The 22,637-nt window shown below is 34.3% G+C and overlaps 1 pseudogene; it reads left to right on the top strand.

The window, feature by feature from the left end:
- LOC129741284 (NADPH oxidase 5-like) overlaps positions 1 to 22,637 on the top strand; it is a 48,239-nt pseudogene that overhangs the window by 796 nt on the left and 24,806 nt on the right.

Raw genomic sequence — 22,637 nt, 5'->3', positions numbered from 1 at the left:
TTTTTTGTAATTTTTGTAATTTTTGTAATTTTTGTAATTTTTGTAATTTTTGTAATTTTTGTAATTTTTGTAATTTTTGTAATTTTTGTAATTTTTGTAATTTTTGTAATTTTTGTAATTTTTGTAATTTTTGTAATTTTTGTAATTTTTGTAATTTTTGTAATTTTTGTAATTTTTGTAATTTTTGTAATTTTTGTAATTTTTATAATTTTTGTAATTTTTGTAATTTTTGTAATTTTTGTAATTTTTGTAATTTTTGTAATTTTTGTAATTTTTGTAATTCTTGTCATTTTTGTAATTTTTGTAATTTTTGTAATTTTTGTAATTTTTGTAATTTTTGTAATTTTTGTAATTTTTGTAATTTTTGTAATTTTTGTAATTTTTGTAATTTTTGTAATTTTTGTAATTTTTGTAATTTTTGTAATTTTTGGTATTTTTGTAATTTTTGTAATTTTTGTAATTTTTGTAATTTTTGTAATTTTTGTAATTTTTGTAATTTTTGTAATTTTTGTAATTTTTGTAATTTTTGTAATTTTTGTAATTTTTGTAATTTTTGTAATTTTTGTAATTTTTGTAATTTTTGTAATTTTTGTAATTTTTGTAATTTTTGTAATTTTTGTAATTTTTGTAATGTTTGTAATTTTTGTAATTTTTGTAATTTTTGTAATTTTTTTAATTTTTGTAATTTTTGTAATTTTTGTTATTTTTGTAATTTTTGTAATTTTTGTAATTTTTGTAATTTTTGTAATTTTTGTAATTTTTGTAATTTTTGTAATTTTTGTAATTTTTGTAATTTTTGTAATTTTTGTAATTTTTGTAATTTTTGTAATTTTTGTAATTTTTGTAATTTTTGTAATTTTTGTAATTTTTGTAATTTTTGGTATTTTTGTAATTTTTGTAATTTTTGTAATTTTTGTAATTTTTGTAATTTTTGTAATTTTTGTAATTTTTGTAATTTTTGTAATTTTTGTAATTTTTGTAATTTTTGTAATTTTTGTAATTTTTGTAATTTTTGTAATTTTTGTAATTTTTGTAATTTTTGTAATTTTTGTAATTTTTGTAATTTTTGTAATTTTTGTAATTTTTGTAATTTTTGTAATTTTTGTTATATTTGTAATTTTTGTAATTTTTGTTATTTTTGTAATTTTTGTAATTTTTGTAATTTTTGTTATTTTTGTAATTTTTGTAATTTTTGTAATTTTTGTAATTTTTGTCATTTTTGTAATTTTTGTAATTTTTGTCATTTTTGTAATTTTTGTAATTTTTGTAATTTTTGTAATTTTTGTAATTTTTGTAATTTTTGTAATTTTTGTAATTTTTGTAAGTAATTTTTGTAATTTTTGTAATTTTTGTATTTTTGTAATTTTTGTAATTTTTGTAATTTTTGTAATTTTTGTAATTTTTGTAATTTTTGTAATTTTTGTAATTTTTGTAATTTTTGTAATTTTTGTATTTTTGTAATTTTTGTTATTTTTGTAATTTTTGTAATTTTTGTAATTTTTGTAATTTTTGTAATTTTTGTAATTTTTGTAATTTTTGTAATTTTTGTAATTTTTGTAATTTTTGTAATTTTTGTAATTTTTGTAATTTTTGTAATTTTTGTAATTTTTGTAATTTTTGTAATTTTTGTAATTTTTTTAATTTTTGTAATTTTTGTAATTTTTGTAATTTTTGTCATTTTTGTAATTTTTGTAATTTTTGTAATTTTTGTAATTTTTGTAATTTTTGTAATTTTTGTAATTTTTGTAATTGTTGTAATTTTTGTAATTGTTGTAATTTTTGTAATTTTTGTAATTTTTGTCATTTTTGTAATTTTTGTAATTTTTGTAATTTTTGTAATTTTTGTAATTTTTGTAATTTTTGTAATTTTTGTAATTTTTGTAATTTTTGTAATTTTTGTAATTTTTGTTATTTTTGTAATTTTTGTAATTTTTGTAATTTTTGTAATTTTTGTAATTTTTGTAATTTTTGTAATTTTTGTAATTTTTGTAATTTTTGTAATTTTTGTAATTTTTGTAATTTTTGTAATTTTTGTAATTTTTGTAATTTTTGTAATTTTTGTAATTTTTGTAATTTTTGTAATTTTTGTAATTTTTGTAATTTTTGTAATTTTTGTAATTTTTGTAATTTTTGTAATTTTTGTAATTTTTGTAATTTTTGTAATTTTTGTAATTTTTGTAATTTTTGTAATTTTTGTCATTTTTGTAATTTTTGTAATTTTTGTAATATTTGTAATATTTGTAATTTTTGTAATTTTTGTAATTTTTGTAATTTTTGTAATTTTTGTAATTTTTGTAATTTTTGTAATTTTTGTAATTTTTGTAATTTTTGTAATTTTTGTAATTTTTGTAATTTTTGTAATTTTTGTAATTTTTGTAATTTTTGTAATTTTGTAATTTTTGTAATTTTTAATTTTTGTTATTTTTGTAATTTTTGTAATTTTTGTAATTTTTGTAATTTTTGTAATTTTTAATTTTTGTAATTTTTGTAATTTTTGTAATTTTTGTAATTTTTGGTATTTTTGTAATTTTTGTAATTTTTGTAATTTTTGTAATTTTTGTCATTTTTGTAATTTTTGTAATTTTTGTAATTTTTTGTAATTTTTGTAATTTTTGTAATTTTTGTATTTTTTATAATTTTTGTAATTTTTGTAATTTTTGTAATTTCTGTTATTTCTGTAATTTTTGTTATTATTTTAATTTTTGTTATTTTGGAAATTTTTGTATTTTTTTGTGATTTTTGTCGTTTTTGTGATTTTTGTCATTTTTGTAAATTTTGTCATTTTTGTAATTTTTGTAATATTTGTAATTTTTGTAATTTTTGTAATTTTTGTAATTTTTGTAATTTTTGTAATTTTTGTAATTTTTGTAATTTTTGTAATTTTTGTAATTTTTGTAATTTTTGTAATTTTTGTAATTTTTGTGATTTTTGTCATTTTTGTCATTTTTGTCATTTTTGTAATTTTTATAATTTTTAACATTTTTGACAATTTTGTAATTTTCGTAATTTTTGTAATTTTAGTATTTTTTTTTTTGTATTTTTGTAATTTTTGTAATTATTGGAATTTTTGTAATTTTTGTGATTTTTGTCGTTTTTGTAATTTATGTCATTTTTGTCATTTTTGTTATTTTTTATAATTTATGTCATTTTTCTCATTTTGTCATTTTGTTGATTTTGTCAATTTTGTGAATTGAACAAAATTGACAAAATTGACAAAATTGACAAAATTGACAAAATTGACAAAATTGACAAAATTGACAAAATTGACAAAATTGACAAAATTGACAAAATTGACTAAATTGACAAAATTGACAAAATTGACAAAATTGACAAAATTGACAAAATTGACAAAATTGACAAAATTGACAAAATTGACAAAATTGACAAAATTGACAAAATTGACAAAATTGACAAAATTGACAAAATTGACAAAATTGACAAAATTGACAAAATTGACAAAATTGACAAAATTGACAAAATTGACTAAATTGACAAAATTGACAACATTGACAAAATTGACAAAAATGACAAAAATGACAAAATTGACAAAATTGACAAAATTGACAAAATTGACAAAATTTACAAAATTGACAAAATGGCCTTAATTGGCAAAATTATCAAAATTAACAAGAATGTCAAAAATGACAAAAATGACAAAAATGACAAAAATGACAAAAATGACAAAAATAAACAAAATAAACAAAATGACAAAAATGATAAACATTACAAAAAATGACAGAAAACACAGTTTGGTTTTTAATAAGACATCTTATTGGATGCCATGTAACTTGATATATTTTATTAAGGCATTTTCTTTATTTTTTTATCAATTTAAATTGCAGAACTGTATTCTGAGAACTGGTTAAAGTTCACAGTACAGACCCCGTTCGTTTTTGGCAACACGCTCGTGAATTTTGCACTGCCAAAATCGAATGTTGCCAAAATCGAATGTTGCCAAAATCCAGCGATTTTTTATTATTATTTTATTATTTTGAATACTACTCAAAACTACCTTTGAACATTATAGAATTCAGACATGTATTAGATAGCTAAAAAATATTAGTTTTTAGCAGTAAAAAGGACTTTTTTTATTTTACTGCTTAAAACTAATGTAACTGAGCCAATAGACTAAATCGATTTGAGGTCATTTTAGAATTTCTCAAACCCAGGGGTATAAATTGCTTCGTTTTATACAGAATTTTTCAAGTTACGTTTACATGAGTAAATTTGTATTGTCAAGTTTGTATGGGAAAATTGAATATTTTTTACAGAAAAATCTACATCATTTTTGATGATCTTCTGATGGTTCTTGCCAATTTATAAATTCTGTGGTGAAAATTTTCCGCTGAACAACTTTGTCGAAGATCTTAACTTCGTTTCTCATTACGCAAAAAAGTTATTAGCTGTTTAACAGGGGTATGTCTTTTAGCATTTAAAACAAAAAAAAAATTTTAAATATTGAAAGTACTTAAAAAAAATATCTTGAAGGTTGCGAACAATACGATAAATTAATAAAAGATATAAAAAATGTCTATTTTTTTTATTCGAGGATACTTAAAAGAGACACCGTGACACTTTAGTTCTTTAAATCTCAATTCGAACTTTTTTTTTTTGTCTTACACCTACAGGCCCCGCACAGGCTTCGACAAATCATCTCTGGAACGGTTGGAGCAACTTTTCATCAAAACCGTTGGCAACGAGAAGGAAATTCGCCGGGAGGAGTTCAAAAAGATCGTCACATCCAAGAATGTAAGTAACGTTTTTTTTCAACAGATTAGATTTTGATTTATTCCAAATTTTTATTATTCGCAACATAGCCATTCTTCACGGAACGTGTCTTTCAAATATTCGATAAAGACAACTCGGGAACGATTTCCTTGCAGGTGAGTGAGCTGGCGGATTTTTTTTTCTTTAATCAGTGCACGTGCAGTTAATTAATGTTAAATTTCGAGACAGCCGATGACTGCTCAAAAAGCCCTGCTGCTATCGGCACATTTTAATCTGTTATTTTTTTCTGTTTTCTCTCTGTTTGTCTGTTTACGTTCCACAGGAATTTATCGATGCAATCCATCAGTTTGCCGGCCAGTCTCCGGAGGATAAAATTAAATTTTTATTCAAAGTATATGATTTGGATGGTATATACGAACTATTTGATTTATTTTTATTATAATTGATATCAATTAAGGGTCTCATTATCACGCGCCGCCGTTTTCTGTTGGGGTTTTTTTTTTGCTTTTTCGAGGCTTTCGGTGCTTGGTCCCAAACTTGCCCTTCAGCATTTCTCAATTCAACATCACTTCTGGCTTACATTGTCGAGCACTAGGTTTATTTCATTTTTATTTTTTGCTGCTTATTTCTACTCATTCCCAGCCCAAGGCACATTCCTTATCTGAGCATTTTAGTTTGTTTTCACGTTTTTGTTCTTTTTTTTCCCCCTTGCGGTCTCAGTCATTATCCTTTTTTGGGGATGGGCGCTAAGGGTTATGTCGTTATTGCCGCCATCACCTCAACCAAGAGGAGAGAACCCTTGAAAGAGATCTTGTGATGTTGGCTGCTGGCGGCGGCTGTCCGAGTAATAAAAAACCTTTTTTCTCCCTGTTTATTTAATGACTTAGTCGTCGTAATTAGCCGCGGTTTAACCATGTTCAACAGCTTGTAGCAATTCAGACCGAAAAATCAATAACCAGCAAAGCCGATGCGTCCGTCACCCGGGCAGAAGGATCCTGAGGTAGAACAGAAGCAACTCACCACACCGGGGGAAAATGTAGATTAATGATGTTGTGGTGCCAAAATTGACCAAAATACCATATTCGCGAGGAGTTCATTAAAGAGGCGCAGAAGTGTTCGAAAGATTTGATTGCTTGCTTGCTTGCTTGCTGGTTTACATTCGTTAACTGCTTCCTCCGATTAATGTGTTTCCATTCTTAATAAGACTTTCATTCATGTCACAAATGTTTCTTTCATATTTTTTTAATGCATTTAAATCTAATTTTTTTCACCAAATATCTACAGGCGATGGGCTGATACAACATCTGGAGCTGCAACACGTAATGCGAGCCTGCATGGAGGAGAACGGAATGCGCTTTTCAGAGGATCAGGTAATCTATTAAACACTAGAACTAATTCAACATTTTTAAAGGTTTTGCCACAGTTTCCTTCCCAGTAAAGAGAAAAAGTTTCGATGAGACGAAAATCTAGACAACTCGTAATGTTGAGGAGAGTTTAGCCCTACATTGTTCTATGACTTTTAAGCTGGTCATGCTAATGGTAGAATTTCTGTCGAAAACTCTCTTATCTACTTGAGGATCACACATTTTTTTTAATGAAAACCGTGAAATGGAGTGAATAAGTAGAATTATTCTTAGAGTACCGTAATCCGGGATAAGACTGATCACTTTTTTTCAATACTTTTCGATAATTTTTTTGTATTTCATATTTTTAAAACCAGTACTAGACTCCTATGAACGTAAAACATGAAATTTATTAGACTACTTTAAATTTGATTTAAAATCGATTTCGTCTTTTTTTCGTTTTTTTATTTCGTCTTTTTCTTTCGTCGATTCGTCGTCTTTTAGAATTTGATGCCTCGGGGTAACATTGATCAGTCTCTATTTTGACGGTTTTAACGAGCTTTTTTTATCATAAAGGATACAAAACAGCTTAATAATATTACAAATGCTAGTTTATCAATTGCTAAGACAGTTCGGAACAAACTCAAATGATATAAAATTCATCATGAAAACACTACTAAATTGAACACAACACTTTCGGTGGTTGCGGTTATTTATAACATGTGGCCCTAAATTTTTACTTTAACTACATCGAACTTAACATTTGAATTACTCATTTTACTACGTTTTTTGTGTAATGGGTAATTGATAAGGTGTTTGATTACTAAGCTACAGGGTGGCCAGCGAACCGGGAAAACCGGGAAAAAACCGGGAATTGAAAATAGCACCGGGAAAACCGGGAAATAACCGGGAATTTGACATCCAAACCGGGAAAAAATCTTATGCAGTGCAAATCACTTTTACTATATAAATCCTTATTCAATAGTAATTTTTTATCAAAAATTTGTTATAGACGTTAGTTGTAGTTCTTTGATGAAAACACGAAATGAGAAAAGTTTATGTGTGTTTCCATTCTTCAATTTTCGCTTTTCCACCGAATGTCAGAAATGAATACCAGAATTATTCGAAATTCTAATTTCAGAATCCAAATTGTGGATTCAGAATTGATATAGAACTTTGATTCAAAATTCAGGCTCAGCATGATATTTGAAATTTAGATTCTGAATACAGATTTCTTTCAGAACTCAGAGAAGGTCGAATTAACTTCTCTGTGCTAAGACTTGAATTATGCGTTCAGTCAAATGAATTTTTAAAAAGATTCTGGTACAAGTTTGACAATTCAAGTTTCGAAATCGATCTTAAATTCAAATTTTTAAATGTAAACATATAACTTAGCCTGAGATTCTTAATTTTTACTCATTATCTGGATTTAACTTTTATTTCAGAAATTATTGTTCAAATAAAATTCGAAAATCATGTATCCAAATTCAGAATGAAAATAAACAAAACAATAGTAATGGTATTTATTGATCATTTATCTAAATTTTTAAATTTAAATCTTAAGATTAGAATTCAAAATTTAAATTTTAAGTTCGAATTGCCTTTTAAATTTTGCAACTAATATCGACATTTATGGATCATAATTGCAATACTAAGTTTGTTTTTCAGAATTTTTGTTGATTTTTTTAAGTCCGAGTTTGAAAGTAAAATACACGAACAGCACAAAAAAAGCTTGTTTATTTATCTGAATTTACTGATATACAGTACCGTTCATAATTGTATAGAAATTGAAAGCACACGCACTATCACTTCGACTTTGAACTTCCATAACTTTTTACTCTGATGTTATTTTTTGATCATTTTTTCTGCGTTAGATAGATCAACTATCACACTATTATACCACAAAATTTGAGCTATCTGGAGTTTGTGTGGCCTGAGATACAGAAATTCTACGAAAATCGTACTTTTTGGAAATTTTCCATTCAAACTGCAATATCTCAGAATCTACGCTACATTTTTTCTTAAAAATTTGCAGAGTGATTGTTGAAACATGAGGCTAGCATGTATAAAATTTTTGAAAAGTTCTATCGATGAGATTAAAAATTACGCGAGGTAAAATATATCAGGCATGAACGTGAAAATGCGGTTTCTATAGAATTTTGGACGATTCATGAGAACAATATCATTTCCATCATCAAATCGGTCAGAAAATGTCTGGCAAAAGCAATTAAAAAAAGAAAAAAAGAAATAAATGATCTGTTTGTGTTTTGAAAACAGAATCTTACGATATTGTTTTGATTTTTTGGTTGAAATTGATTAACTGTTTGTTAAACATAAAATAGGATTTTTTTATGGAAACATTCGTCCAAAATTCTATAGAAATCGCATTTTTAGGTTCATGCCTGAAACATTGAACCTCGCGTAACTTTTGATTCCATCGATAGAATTTTTCAAAAACTTTTGACATGCTAGCTTCATGTTTCAACAATCACTCTGCAAAATTACAGTTAAAAATGTAATGTAGTTTCTGAGATATTGCAGTTCGAATGAGAAAAGCCCTAAAAGTACGATTTTCGTAGAATTACTGTGTCTCAGGCCATACAAACTCCAGAAAGCTCAAATTTTGTGGCCTAATAGTGTGATAGTTGATCTATCTAACGCAGAAACATTGATAAAAAAAATATCATCAGAGTAAAAAGATATGGAAGTTCAAAGTTGAAGTGACAGTTTGCGTGCTTTCAATTTCTATACAATTGTGAACGGTACTGTATAAGAATTTTTAAAAAAAATTATTTTGGTTCATTTTAGCGGTTTTTAATAAATTTTATATTTTGAAATTTTTGAGATTGATGAACCCTTGTCAAATGTACATTATTTTATAACTTTATAACTTCCCAAGTGAAATCAAATAATAACATGGAAATTTCCCCAAGTTTTGAATTAAAATATGGTAAACTTCTATATGAGAAATCAGAAATCTTAAAAAAGTATCACCTGTATCATCAAATATTCGGCAAAATACATCATTTTCCTGCCTTTATGATGTTGCAGATTTCATTTTATGACATCATTATGGGCTTTCCATTCCTTTTTGAGTTATGGTGGAAATAATGACAACAAATCTCTATTTTTTCGTCCAATTCTTATAAATCTAACATTATTTTTCCAAGAATCCAAAAAGATTTTAATCAAATACCTTAAACTTTATTAATTTCCCCCGCATTTTAAAATTGACAAAATATGTGCATTTGCAATATTGTTTGATTATTTTCACGAAAAAATCTTACTTTCAATGTCTCGGAAAATATATTTAAGTCACAATAAGTTTAAAGATTTTAAAAGCCTTTGAACCTCAAAGTTGTGACAAGTGGAAGTTTCGATTCTGATTAGTTGAACGAACTTTGAAATTTCCCAGAGAATTTGAGATCCGGAACGTCAACGACATGCAATCATAATGTGGTGTTAAAATGGTACAATGCGGTGTTTCAAGAATCCCAGATGACGAAATTTTCCAGTTTTCACGCACTTTCACTTACAAATTTCATAAAATATCTATTTGTTCAACCAAAAAAATTTGTAAAAAGTACCGTAAAGACATAAAATCTGTTAAGGGAAAACCGGAAATTTAAAAATGGAAACTCGCTGGCCACCCTGCTTTGATCATAATTTTCTCAACGTAAACCGTTTGTTTTTCCTTTTTCGGTTCTATTTAGCTTTATAAATTCTCGTTTAACAAACTAACTTACTTAATGTTCCCGCGCCGATCCTCCGGTGCATAGGGCCGTGGTAAAAGACCTCGACTTTTGACGATCCGGAGCCAGCGTCTTCACTTGGTCCCAGTCAAAATTCGGATTTCGGCGGCTAGGCTTCTCTGCCGCGAGTTTCTGGGTCTGCTTCGTCACCGATGTCCCTCTGGATTCTATTTAAGCGCCTCTCTGCAAATCTCGTTTCCATCTCTTCGCAGTGTGTGTCCGATCCATCTCTACTTACGTTCCCGCATCTCGATTTCTAGCGCCCTTTGATGACACCGGCGATGTAATTCCTCATTCGAGATCCAGTTGCCAGGCCACCAAGCGCGGATGATATTCCGCAGGCAGCGGTTTACAAATAATAGCAGTTTTCACGTGGTCACCGCATATGAGCACCAAGTTTCTCACCCGTACAGCAATACGGATTTGACGTTTGAGTTGAAAATTCGGATTTTCGTTCGTAGAGAGTGTCGTGACCGGTGGAATTTTCCTCTTCAAGGAATCCGAAACTAGTTTTCCGAGACGCCATTTTAATTTCACGTCACTAATTTTCAAGCCACTCACAAATACGATCTGTGCTTTTCTACAATACTTTACCAACTGACGATTTCTCTCCAGGTCACGCTTGTTCTACCCTCCGAAACTCTCGATCAGCGGTTGCTCTCCATCGATTAGACTCTCCTTCTCTCCTTGGCTAACGTAACGGTCTGTTCACCTAAATTTTCATCCCTTCTCTGAACGGAATTCCCCGCTCTTTTCTCTCACGTTGGTTGCGTTACCTTCGTTACACATCGATTTTGCTGCCATTTTGAAGTTGAATAGCAACAGTAGTGTCGTTTTCCTTGACCATGTCCGGGTTTTCAGCTTCACTTTTTGCCTAGGAGTTTGGCTTTTCTCCGTAATTTCTAATTACTGTTTCCTTCCTACAAAACCGAATCAGAACACTCAGTGACTCAACACAGCAAACTCTTTCAAAACTGTGAGAGTTCACTAAATGTTCCATTCGCTTCGAGGAGGAAGATTTCTCCGCCTTCCGACCTCTTGCACTTAGCAATATCTGTAAACGAATGACTACTTTTCGAAACCGCCTCAGTATTTATCTCTTTTTTTACCCCTAGCACACGCATTCTGGTGCTCTCGGCGAAAGCAAAGAACCGAAAATACACCCATAAAATTTATGAGTTGCAAATTTTGCAAATGCGTTTTTTTTAAATTTATTAATTTTATCTTTCATGACAGAATTTTATTGACATGATGTATAATTTTTTTTTCTTGTTATTTCCTTGTCCATACTACAATTTCTCCCTCTTCTACTCTCAGTTGTAAACATTGTGTAGTGCCCAGGTGGGTGAAATTCCTATCTTTTGTCATTGAATTTGTCAACTATTAAAATAACGGGCCTACGGTTTTGTGGGCCTAAAACCAACCTGACATTTGACCACTGACTATACTTACTGGACACTCCATTTTTTTTTGTGGATAATTTTTTTCAGCAGTATGTAATGTCGATTCCAGAGTGCCCATCGATCGATTTTGATCAATGCTATCCCAGTTGGAAAGTTCCATCCAACTATCAGAGCAATTTAGACCCAAGGCAATTTTGACAACGTATTACGTCTAAACAGGTGAATTTCGCATAGGGTATTTTGTGTCAAGCAGAGGTGCTGTAGACGCCTTAATGTATGCAACGTACTTAGCAGCCTCTTGGCTAGAGCGCAGTTTAAAAAAAAAACACCGTTTTACTATCATCTGAATTGAAGACAATCTTCGGGTAGATAAGCTTAAACTACTTTTTTTACACATTTGGATGTTCTCATCATCCAACTAAAAAAATCATCAAGAAATTGACCCTCCTTTGATTTTTCTCCTAGAAAACCAGACCAATTCTCAAAAATTTGGACAGCTAAAAAAAATTTTATTTTTTTTTCACGTCGGCTTCCGAAAAGCAGGACAAATCCTAAAATATCAGGACTCCTGGAACCTCTGGTTCCAAATTTCATGTCTGTGTGGTAAGTGACGGACTCAAACTAGACCTCAATCCTGGAAAATTATGATTGAATGCATACTACTACAACAATCACTATGATTACCCATTTGTTGAAATTTTGACTTTTCAACTCTGTACCTCTTTCAGAGGAAAACGCCATTAACCTCTCTCCCGATGGATAGAAAAGAAAAAAGATTCTTGCTCGTAACACGCACCTGTCTGTTACTGTACCATTTCTTGTAAAGTGTCAGGTATTTCGCTATCTTTTCAAGCCTATCCTCTGACGCACCTTCTACAACTGACGTTGTATACTACGTTTGACTACGACGGTCAAAGTGTAATTCTCGTGAGATACTTGACTACGACTGTCAAGTATAACATAACGCACCTTATTTTTTTTTTGCGTTTTAACTTTATAGAACGCACCGTTTTTTGTTTTTGCGTGTGACCAAGTATGAACGCATATCCTTTTGCGTATCGCACCATTCGTTTTTGGCAACTTGCATCCCGTCCACCTACCGTTTCTTGGGAGCAGCTGCGCCATTGTCGTTTTCCTTGACCATGTCCGGGTTTTCAGCTTCACTTTTTGCCTAGGAGTTTGGCTTTTCTCCGTAATTTCTAATTACTGTTTCCTTCCTACAAAACCGAATCAGAACACTCAGTGACTCAACACAGCAAACTCTTTCAAAACTGTGAGAGTTCACTGAATGTTCCATTCGCTTCGAGGAGGAAGATTTCTCCGCCTTCCGACCTCTTGCACTTAGCAATATCTGTAAACGAATGACTACTTTTCGAAACCGCCTCAGTATTTACCTATCTCTTTTTTTACCCCTAGCACACGCATTCTGGTGCTCTCGGCGAAAGCAAAGAACCGAAAATACACCCATAAAATTTATGAGTTGCAAATTTTGCAAATGCGTTTTTTTTAAATTTATTAATTTTATCTTTCATGACAGAATTTTATTGACATGATGTATAATTTTTTTTCTTGTTATTTCCTTGTCCATACTACAAGTAGCTTCGTTAACTCGTAATGCAAGTAATACACACTAACATAAATTTCTACTATTTCTTAAACTCGCAGTTTTAAACCTTTTTAACCCAGACATTAGAAACAATTCGTTGGGATTTCTTTTTATATAATTGCTCTGATTTAATTATCTATTATGCTATCATTTTTGATCGAACACTTTGGCAATGTTTTACCGCGTTGCCAATCTATAAGAATAAATTACTATCATTACTATCAATATTTCCTACAGAGAGATCTGGCGTAACCGCCAGATGTTCCGGAGACTCGCAAACGCAAATCGGACCTTTCTGATCCTGGTTTCGATGTCTGTCTGGGTATCACTATCAGGCCTTATCTGGCTACCAAGATACTGGAAGCACTCCATTTTCTCAACCTGTTGCCCAGCTTCCATGAAACTGGAGGGATTTCCTGTGTTGATCTCTATCGACTTGGTCTTTCCGACATGGACTTTGACACCTGCTGCGGTGAGGTCGTCGAGTTTGCTCTGCATATCCGGTTGTGTTTGGGCGATCAATACAATATCGTCGTCCAGGTTAAGATCGTTCAGTGTCTCTATTGTCGAAGAATTCCACGGCAACCCTCACTTCGTTCTACAATCAATCGATCCAGTCAAGATCCCATCAGAGCGATAACATACATCCTTGTCTCCCTCCAGCAGCTACCGGGATTGGATCAGATAAGACACCGTTGTGCAAGACTCTACACGAAAATGGCTCGTATTGTGCTTCGATGAGATGGACTAGTTTCTCTGGGACTTCTCGTCGCCTTAGAGCCGCCCAGATTTTTTTGTGGTTCATTCGATTAAATGCTTGTTCGAAATCAACGAACACCAGTAGAAGAGAATTCGATTCCTAGAATTCGATGATTTGTTCCAGTATGATTCGTAACGTTGTGTGTGGTTAACACATGATCTTCCGGATCGGAATCCAGCTTGTTGCCGTCAAAGTGTAGCGTCGATTTTCTCTTGGATCCTGTTAAGAATCACTTTGCTGAGTACCTTGGGGTTGTGCAGATCAAGTTTATGCCACGCCAGTTACCGCACTCTGTTAGGTCTCCTTTCTTCGGGACCTTTACGAGGATACCCTGCATCCAAGGTTGCTGATCTTCGCTTAGAATGAGTTTTTACTCCCATCCTAGTCACCAACGATTTTACCCCACAACATAGAAAGTTTATTTTCTTTACAAACGATGCTTTTCAGCATCGAACGACGCATACCTAGTTTGTTTTTTTTCCCCTCTTTAGTGATCAGTTATTTTCTGAGTACCTATCGGTAACCATCAAACAATCATCATTCGCTACCAATGAATACATTGCGCGTGGACGGCGTCGAATTATTCGTCATCTACTCGACTCGCTGACGATCATGCTTCGCCGCGAACGCTTCATGAAGCAAAGCGATTTAATTCGAGGAACGCAAGAGGTGCCCAAAAACCAAATCTATGCCAATATTGGCTTATTTTCCTCTCAAGTTATGTTAATTATTTATCAAAAAATGGGTCTTAATTTTTATCCCGGGAATTGATCCCTAGTAGCATTCTTCCTTGAAGGTCTGAGTCTGGGCATGAATGAACAACATCGTCATCAACTCGCGCCGAATCAACTCGCTAAAGAATTGATTCTGTTGCGAAGTGAATGGTTGCTAGAGTAAACAATGACTGAAAATCGGGAGGAGAAAATCAGCAAGGAACGCTAGGCAACATAAACAGAACGAAAAATCATCGTACATAGTTAACTAAGACGGCGCTTTTCTGTTGCATGTTTAGATTCCTTCGCGAGTAATGCAAAACAGCGTCGTTACTGTGGTTGCATCGGTAACGATTAGAAATTTTGAGGCAAACGAAGCGATTATCAGTAACCCTGCCTGCATCCAGTCGGCCGTGAATGTTGCAGTATCCCAAATGTCAGCTAAAAGACGGTGCAACATTTGTGCTGACAAGTCAGAGTCGGCTTTCAGCATTTCAGAGGGGATTCAATCGATCCCGGCTGCTTTGATGGCCGCTCCTATTTCAGCCAGAGAAGGCGCTTCCAAGTTAACGCCATTAATGCGATTTACTGTGGGCGCTTCGAGCTGCGAGTTCTGTAGGCCCTCGCTATTTGTGACTCGGAAGAGTTGTTCAACATACTCAGTCAAACGCTTGAGCTGATCTGTTCGATTGGTCAACAGCTGACCTGCTCGGTCTTCCAGCGGCATTCTAAGGCGGCGAGAACTGTCTTAGAGTAATCGGACATCTCCAATAATGGCGGCAATTCTTTCTCCCTTTTCAGGTAGGGAGTTAGTCCAGGCTCTCTTGTCTCGTCTACAAGTTCGTTTAACTGCATTTTCCAGCTCCGAATATTGTAAGCGGGCGGCTGCTTTTGCTGACATACCTGCTCAATTCCGACTTTCGCATTTCTCCGATCATCGACCATCCTCCAAGTTACATCCGACATCCATTCACTTCTTTTTCCACAAACTTTACCGAGAGTACCATGGCTCGTCGTGATAAAGGCATTCTTGATTCCACACCACTGTTCTTCGACTGTTCGTCTGTCGGCAGCTCCGAGCCTCGGGATTCTAGCTGTTCAACCTACGCCCTTTTCACCTCTGGATTCTCCAGCCGGCGGACGTCGTATCGACAACCGACTTTCTCCTCGCGCCGTTGGACACGCACAACTCTCAGTCGTATCTTGCCAAGGACGAGTTGATGGTCAGATGCAATGTCGCTTCGTTTGTTGCGGACATCCAGAAGGCTCCTACGCCATTTTCGGCTGATGCAGATGTGGTCAATTTTATTTTCTGTTCGGCCATCTCGGAATACCCAAGTGACCTTATGTCCTATGCACATCGTTCGGTTTTGATCGGATTATCGTATATTCCACCGGAAAAAAGCCAGGATATCTCCGTTCTAGATCTTCATGTGAGTGCTCTATCGGAAGCTAGATTGCAACATCCTACATGCGGTATAATTTTTATTGGCGATTTTAACCAACCTCAATTATTGTGGATCCCTGGTCAAGGTAACAACTTGTTGATCGATCCCTCGTCGGTGATAAGTACGGCAAGTGCCTCTCTAGTGGATGGAACTATTTTGAATGGAATGCATCAACGTAACGGTTTACGGAACTTTCATAATCGAACGCTGGATTTAGTCTTCACCGATGAATCTATCTTGATCAGCACCATCATCGAGGCCAATGAAGTTGTTGTTCCCATAGACGTGCATCATCCTCCGTTCGAATTCGACATTTCGTTCCCGAATCCTGTAGCTTTTATTGAGGACTTCGACTCGTCCGCTCGTGACTTCCGTCGTGCTGACTTTGAGGTATTGAACCGAGCGCTATCTGAAATTGACTGGACGAATCTTCAAAGATGTGCTGATGTAGATATGGCTGTGAGTACATTCTGCTCCATTTTGAGTGAAGTTTTCGATAATTCTGTACCACTGGTAAGACCTCCTCTCCGACCTCCTTGGACAAATAGTCGCCTAAAACAGCTAAAACAGATTCGATCGAAATGGCTACGACTGTTTAGTAGCTCCCGCTGCCCGTTTTTAAAAACAAAATTGAATGATGCCACCAGAAGATATCGGATCTACAATCGCCTCTGCTATCGTCGCTATTTAGATCGCAAACAATCTGACCTTCGCCGTAATCCAAAAACGTTCTGGAAGTTCGTTAACACCAAAAGGAAGCAGTCTGGTCTACCTGCGGTGCTTCATTTGAACGACAGAACCGCCGAATCTTCTGCCGAGAAATGTAACCTCTATGCCAATCACTTTTCCAGTGTTTTCCCAATCCAATCGTTAAGTACAGATCAAATCAATGCAGCGGTAACATTATTACCCAGAGATGTGTTAGACCTTGACATCTTCGCTATTACCGAAGAAATGGTTCTTGATGCTATCAATAATTTGAAGTTTTCTACCTCAACCGGTAAAGATGGCATACCTTCGTGCGTTTTAAAAAGATGTAGCGCCGTACTGGTAAAGCCACTCACTCACATATTCAACCTGTCCTTCGAACAACAAAAATTTCCTGCCAGCTGGAAGAGATCATTCATGAGCCCTATCTTTAAAAAAGGTGACAAACAGGACGTGCGTTATTACCGAGGTGTCACGTCGATAGCTGCCTGCTCAAAGGTTTTGGAGAGGATCGTCAACGATGCCGGCTACAACATTTAGGATTTTCCGAAAGACTGTGTGTATGGATCAGGAGCTACCTAACAAACCGTCGTTTAGCTGTCAGAATTGGCTCTGCTGAATCAATCGACTTCATTCCAACTTCAGGGGTACCACAAGGCAGTAATTTGGGCCCATTACTGTTCACGCTGTTCTGCAATGATATTAACATGCTTCTTGTTGGATGTGGAGTACTCCTGTATGCGGATGATCTGAAAATATTTCTAACCATAAACAGCCCAACTGATTGCCACGAATTACAACAATACCTCGATACAGTAGTGAACTGGTGTGCAGTCAACCTTCTAGTTTTGAGTGTTGCTAAGTGTTGTATCATAACATTTGGACGCAGGAAACAACCTTTCGTGCACGATTATAATATTCTGGGCCAACAATTGCATCGTGTAGACCAAATTAAAGATCTTGGTGTTATTCTAGACAGTCATATGACTTTCAAGCACCACTACTCTGCAACTATCGAGAAAGCTAACCGGATGCTGGGATTTATCTTACGTTTGAGCAAAGAATTCACTGATCCTGTCTGCCTGCGAGCTCTATACTGCTGTTTGGTTCGTTCAACATTAGAATCTGCAAGCCTAGTGTGGTGGCCATTTGAAGCTGTGTGGATTGCGCGTTTCGAAGCAATTCAAAGAAGATTCGTACGATATCCGTGGACGCGGGTGGGGGCTCATTTATATCTGCACCTCTATATAAATGAGTTTACCTTGTCGTATGAGAAATTTATATTCTGATAGTAAAATATCACAATGTAACTCTCATAAGTACCAACGGATCACTACATGAGCTTTAGTGAAACGGAAAACAACGGTGCTGGTTCCACGGCTTTAAACCAACGCCCACCCATAAGCTCAATGGTCCGATCAGCAATGATTGTTTGACCTGTTTATTATTCTACGTGATAAACCTTTTTAATGATATTTTATATTTCAGGACAATATAAGATTCTATTCCTTCAGAGACGGATTTGTAAAACAACTACCAAGAAGTTCAAGCATTTCTAACTTGAAAGTATAGGTAAACCGGTATCAAAATTGTACCTCTCAAGTAAGTTATTTTGTTTTTCTTGCTCTCCATCAAGTTCGGCTTCATTTGATTAAAAGGCCCAGGTAATATACAGATTATTGGTTTTTTTTGCTAATGATGTTGTTCGTTTCAGATACACACTATTACACATCGTAACAACAAACCTCAGCCCACAGTGGCTATTATTTGTCTGTTACATTACACATCACAGCATTACAAATCGTTACAACAAAACCCAGCCCACAGTTGCTATTATTGTTTGTTACATTACAAAACACAGCATTACACATCGTAACAGCAAACCTCAGCCCACAGTGGCTATTATTTGTCTGTTACATTACACATCACAGCATTACACATCGTAACAACAAAACTCAGCCCACAGTGGCTATTATTGTTTGTTACATTACACAACACAGCATTACACATCGTAACAACAAACCTCAGCCCACAGTGGCTATTATTGTTTGTTACATTACACAACACAGCATTACACATCGTAACAACAAACCTCAGCCCACAGTGGCTATTATTTGTCTGTTGCATTACACATCACAGCATTACACATCGTAACAACAAAACTCAGCCCATAGTGGCTATTATTTGTCTGTTACATCACACAACACACCATTACACATCGTAACAACAAAACTCAGCACACAGTGGCTATTATTTGTCTGTTACATTACACAACACAGCATTAGACATCGTAACGACAAACCTAAGCCCACAGTGGCTATTCTTTGTCTGCAACATTACACAACACAGCATTAGACATCGTAACAACAAACCTCAGCCCACAGTGGCTATTACTTGTCTGTTACATCACACAACACACCATTACACATCGTAACAACAAAACTCAGCCCACAGTGGCTATTATTTGTCTGTTCCATTACACAACACAGCATTACACATCGTAACAACAAATTTCAGCCCACAGTGGCTATTATTTGTCTGTTACATTACACATCACAGCATTAGACATCGTAACAACAAACCTCAGCCCACAGTGGCTATTATTGTTTGTTACATTACACAACACAGCATTACACATCGTAACAACAAACCTCAGCCCACAGTGGCTATTATTTGTCTGTTACATTACACATCACAGCATTACACATCGTAACAACAAACCTCAGCCCACAGTGGCTATTATTGTTTGTTACATCACACAACACAGCATAACACATCGTAACAACAAACCTCAGCCCACAGTGGCTATTATTTGTCTGTTTCATTACACATCACAGCATTACACATCGTAACAACAAACCTCAGCCCACAGTGGCTATGATTTGTCTGTTACATTACACATCACAGCATTACACATCGTAACAACAAACCTCAGCCCACAGTGGCTATTATTGTTTGTTACATTACACAACACAGCATAACACATCGTAACAACAAACCTCAGCCCACAGTGCCTATTATTTGTCTGTTTCATTACACATCACAGCATTACACATCGTAACAACAAAACTCAGCCCACAGTGGCTATTATTGTTTGTTACATTACACATCTTAACAACAAACCTCAGCCCACAGTGGCTATTATTGTTTGTTACATTACACATCTTAACAACAAACCTCAGCCCACAGTGGCTATTATTTGTCTGTTACATTACACATCACAGCATTACACATCGTAACAACAAAACTCAGCCCACAGTGGCTATTATTGTTTGTTACATTACACATCTTAACAACAAACCTCAGCCCACAGTGGCTATTATTTGTCTGTTACATTACACATCACAGCATTACACATCGTAACAACAAAACTCAGCCCACAGTGGCTATTATTGTTTGTTACATTACACATCACAGCATTACACATCGTAACAACAAAACTCAGCCCACAGTGGCTATTATTTGTCTGTTACATCACACAACACACCATTACACATCGTAACAACAAAACTCGGCCCACAGTGGCTATTATTTGTCTGTTACATCACACATTCTATCATTACACATCGTAACAACAAACCTCAGCCCACAGTGACTATTATTTGTCTGGTACATCACACAACACACCATTACACAACGTAACAACAAAACTCAGCCCACAGTGGCTATTATTTGTCTGTTACATCACACATTCTATCATTACACATCGTAACAACAAAACTCAGCCCACAGTGGCTATTATTTGTCTGTTACATAACACAACACAGCATTACACATCGTAACAACAAACCTCAGCCCACAGTTGGTATTATTTGTCTGTTACATCACACATTCTATCATTACACATCGTAACAACAAAACTCAGCCCACAGTGGCTATTATTTGTCTGTTACATAACACAACACAGCATTACACATTGCAACAACAAAATTCAGCCCACAGTGGCTATGATTTGGCTGTTGCATTACATAACACAATAATACACAGTTTTACATTAGACATCAGCCCACAGTGACACTTTACACAATGAATAGTAAAACCCCTTTGCTCGTAATACAGCTCCCTGACCTTCTTACCTATCAGGGAGCAACCAGTGTTCAATTGAGTGCCAGTGCTTAGTCCTTTTGGTGTATTACGGTCTCGTCCAACTCCTTCCCAATTCATGTACCTAGCTTTCCTCCGCGATGAGAAGTTTTAGCCTCAAAAGGGCTCTGTGATTTCTCACAAGCTGCCGCATAAAAAAAAAAAAAAAAAATTCAAAGAAGATTCGTACGATATGCTCTTCGGGAATTGCCTTGGGAGAAGCCTCTTAATCTGCCACCGTATGCTCAGCGTTGTGCCCTACTGGGACTTCACACACTCTCGGATCGTCATGCCATCGGCCAGTCACTGTTCGTGGCGAAGGTTTTACGAAATGAAATCGATTGTTCATGGCTTCTTTCTCGATGTAATATCTATGCCCCTGAAAGAGCTCTGCGAAATCGTGACTGGCTTTCACTAGAATCAAGAAGCACTCGGTATGGTAGTAACGACCCTTACGTTCCGCAAAAATAAGCTTTCTACGTTTTTATACGCTTTTTGACTTCAATGTATGTACAACAACCTTTAAACGACGGATTGAATCTTATTTAAGTGACGAATTGAGAAATAATAATTAGAAACATCATCGTTCGTGCAATGTAACTTTTATGTAACCTTAAATTAAGTATATCATTAAGACAACTATGTCAGATGGTTTATAAAACAATAAAACAAAACAAAACAAATGTGCTGGTCGATGGGGGAAGAGCGATCCACCGATCACCATGTTGATGTTGCCACAAAATTCTACAAACAACTCTCCGTGTTCGCTTATCTGTCCTAGACCATGGCGCCCCATGATGCGCTCAAAGTCCTGATTATCGGAGCCAATCTTTGCGTTGAAGTCGCCCAAAATGGATTTGAATGTCACCCTTCAGAATTTTCCTATCACACTGTTTAGTTGACTGTAAAACTGCTCTTTCTCCTGCAAATCGGCAACGTCAGCTAGCGCATAAAACTGGACCATTGTAATGAACTAAGCTTTACTATGATTCAGGAGCAGGGAAATTTGAGCTAGGGTCTCCTTATACCTTTTTTCTCTTTTCTACTATTTTCCTGCAATACCTGCTTTATCTAAGTAGGCTAAAAAATAGTTATAAAACTGTTTCTTAAGAAACGACGAAAACTGTTAATAACATGTTTTCCTGATGTCATAGGGTAAATGTACCCGACCTTGGCACCTAAGGCATGGTTTACCCTTTTTTTCGACATTCCCACCTTCCTGTTGAGTGCACCATATAACATCCTTTGAAGAATTTACTTGCTAACTTGCTTAGAGTTCAACAAAAATATGTTTTGTCTATGGAATTTTAATTAATGTGAAAAAAATGCATGCAAAGTACTCACTGCGGTGCTCCAATTACTTGGCCGCCGTACCAATTGTTTGCCGTTTCGATGATCCGATTCTTGGCCACCAGCAAAGTGCAATTGATCTTTACCAACAATGCTCAATTGACAGTTAACAGAACCGTTGGCTATTCTGAATATAAGGCCACTGACAGAATGACGGCAGCTGAGCGTAAAGTTCTATGCGACGATGGAACACCGGGCGCCACTCATACAACAAAAAGTTGAAAACATTGATGAAATTTGGTTGAAAGGGAAGCACAAAATAAGCTTTCATTTCAAAAAGTCGGAAGTCCAGAAATTCCGCAGTGCGATTGTGACACATAGGGTTATTTTCACTACCAAAAATATTGTCTTCATATTGTGGAGTTTGGCTTCATAAAGTAAGAAATTGAAAAATTCCTTGAATGGTATTTTAAAATTTTGCCCTTTTGAATTTGTTAGCTGAGATTATGAGCTTCTAGCAAGAGCCATCTCGAATGCCCGGGGCGTTGCGCAGTGGTTTAACACGCCAAATAAATGTTAGAATGTAAACCTTGCTAAAACATTTTTCATAATTCGACTCACATATTTTAAGGAATAATTGGAAAGAAAACGATATTTTCCTGAACTTCCAGCTTCTGTTTCCAAGCAAAAAATTAGAACAAAAATCCGAAAAATTAAATTTGAGTATATGGTTCCCGAGCAATAGAAAACGATTCCAAAACTCAATTAATTGTGTATTTTATATACTCAAGTCATAAATTGCC

The sequence above is a fragment of the Uranotaenia lowii genome, chromosome 2 (genome assembly GCF_029784155.1).
Source record: "Uranotaenia lowii strain MFRU-FL chromosome 2, ASM2978415v1, whole genome shotgun sequence".
NCBI classification, from domain to species: domain Eukaryota; kingdom Metazoa; phylum Arthropoda; class Insecta; order Diptera; family Culicidae; genus Uranotaenia; species Uranotaenia lowii.
This window is presented reverse-complemented; position numbering and strand designations above follow the sequence as displayed.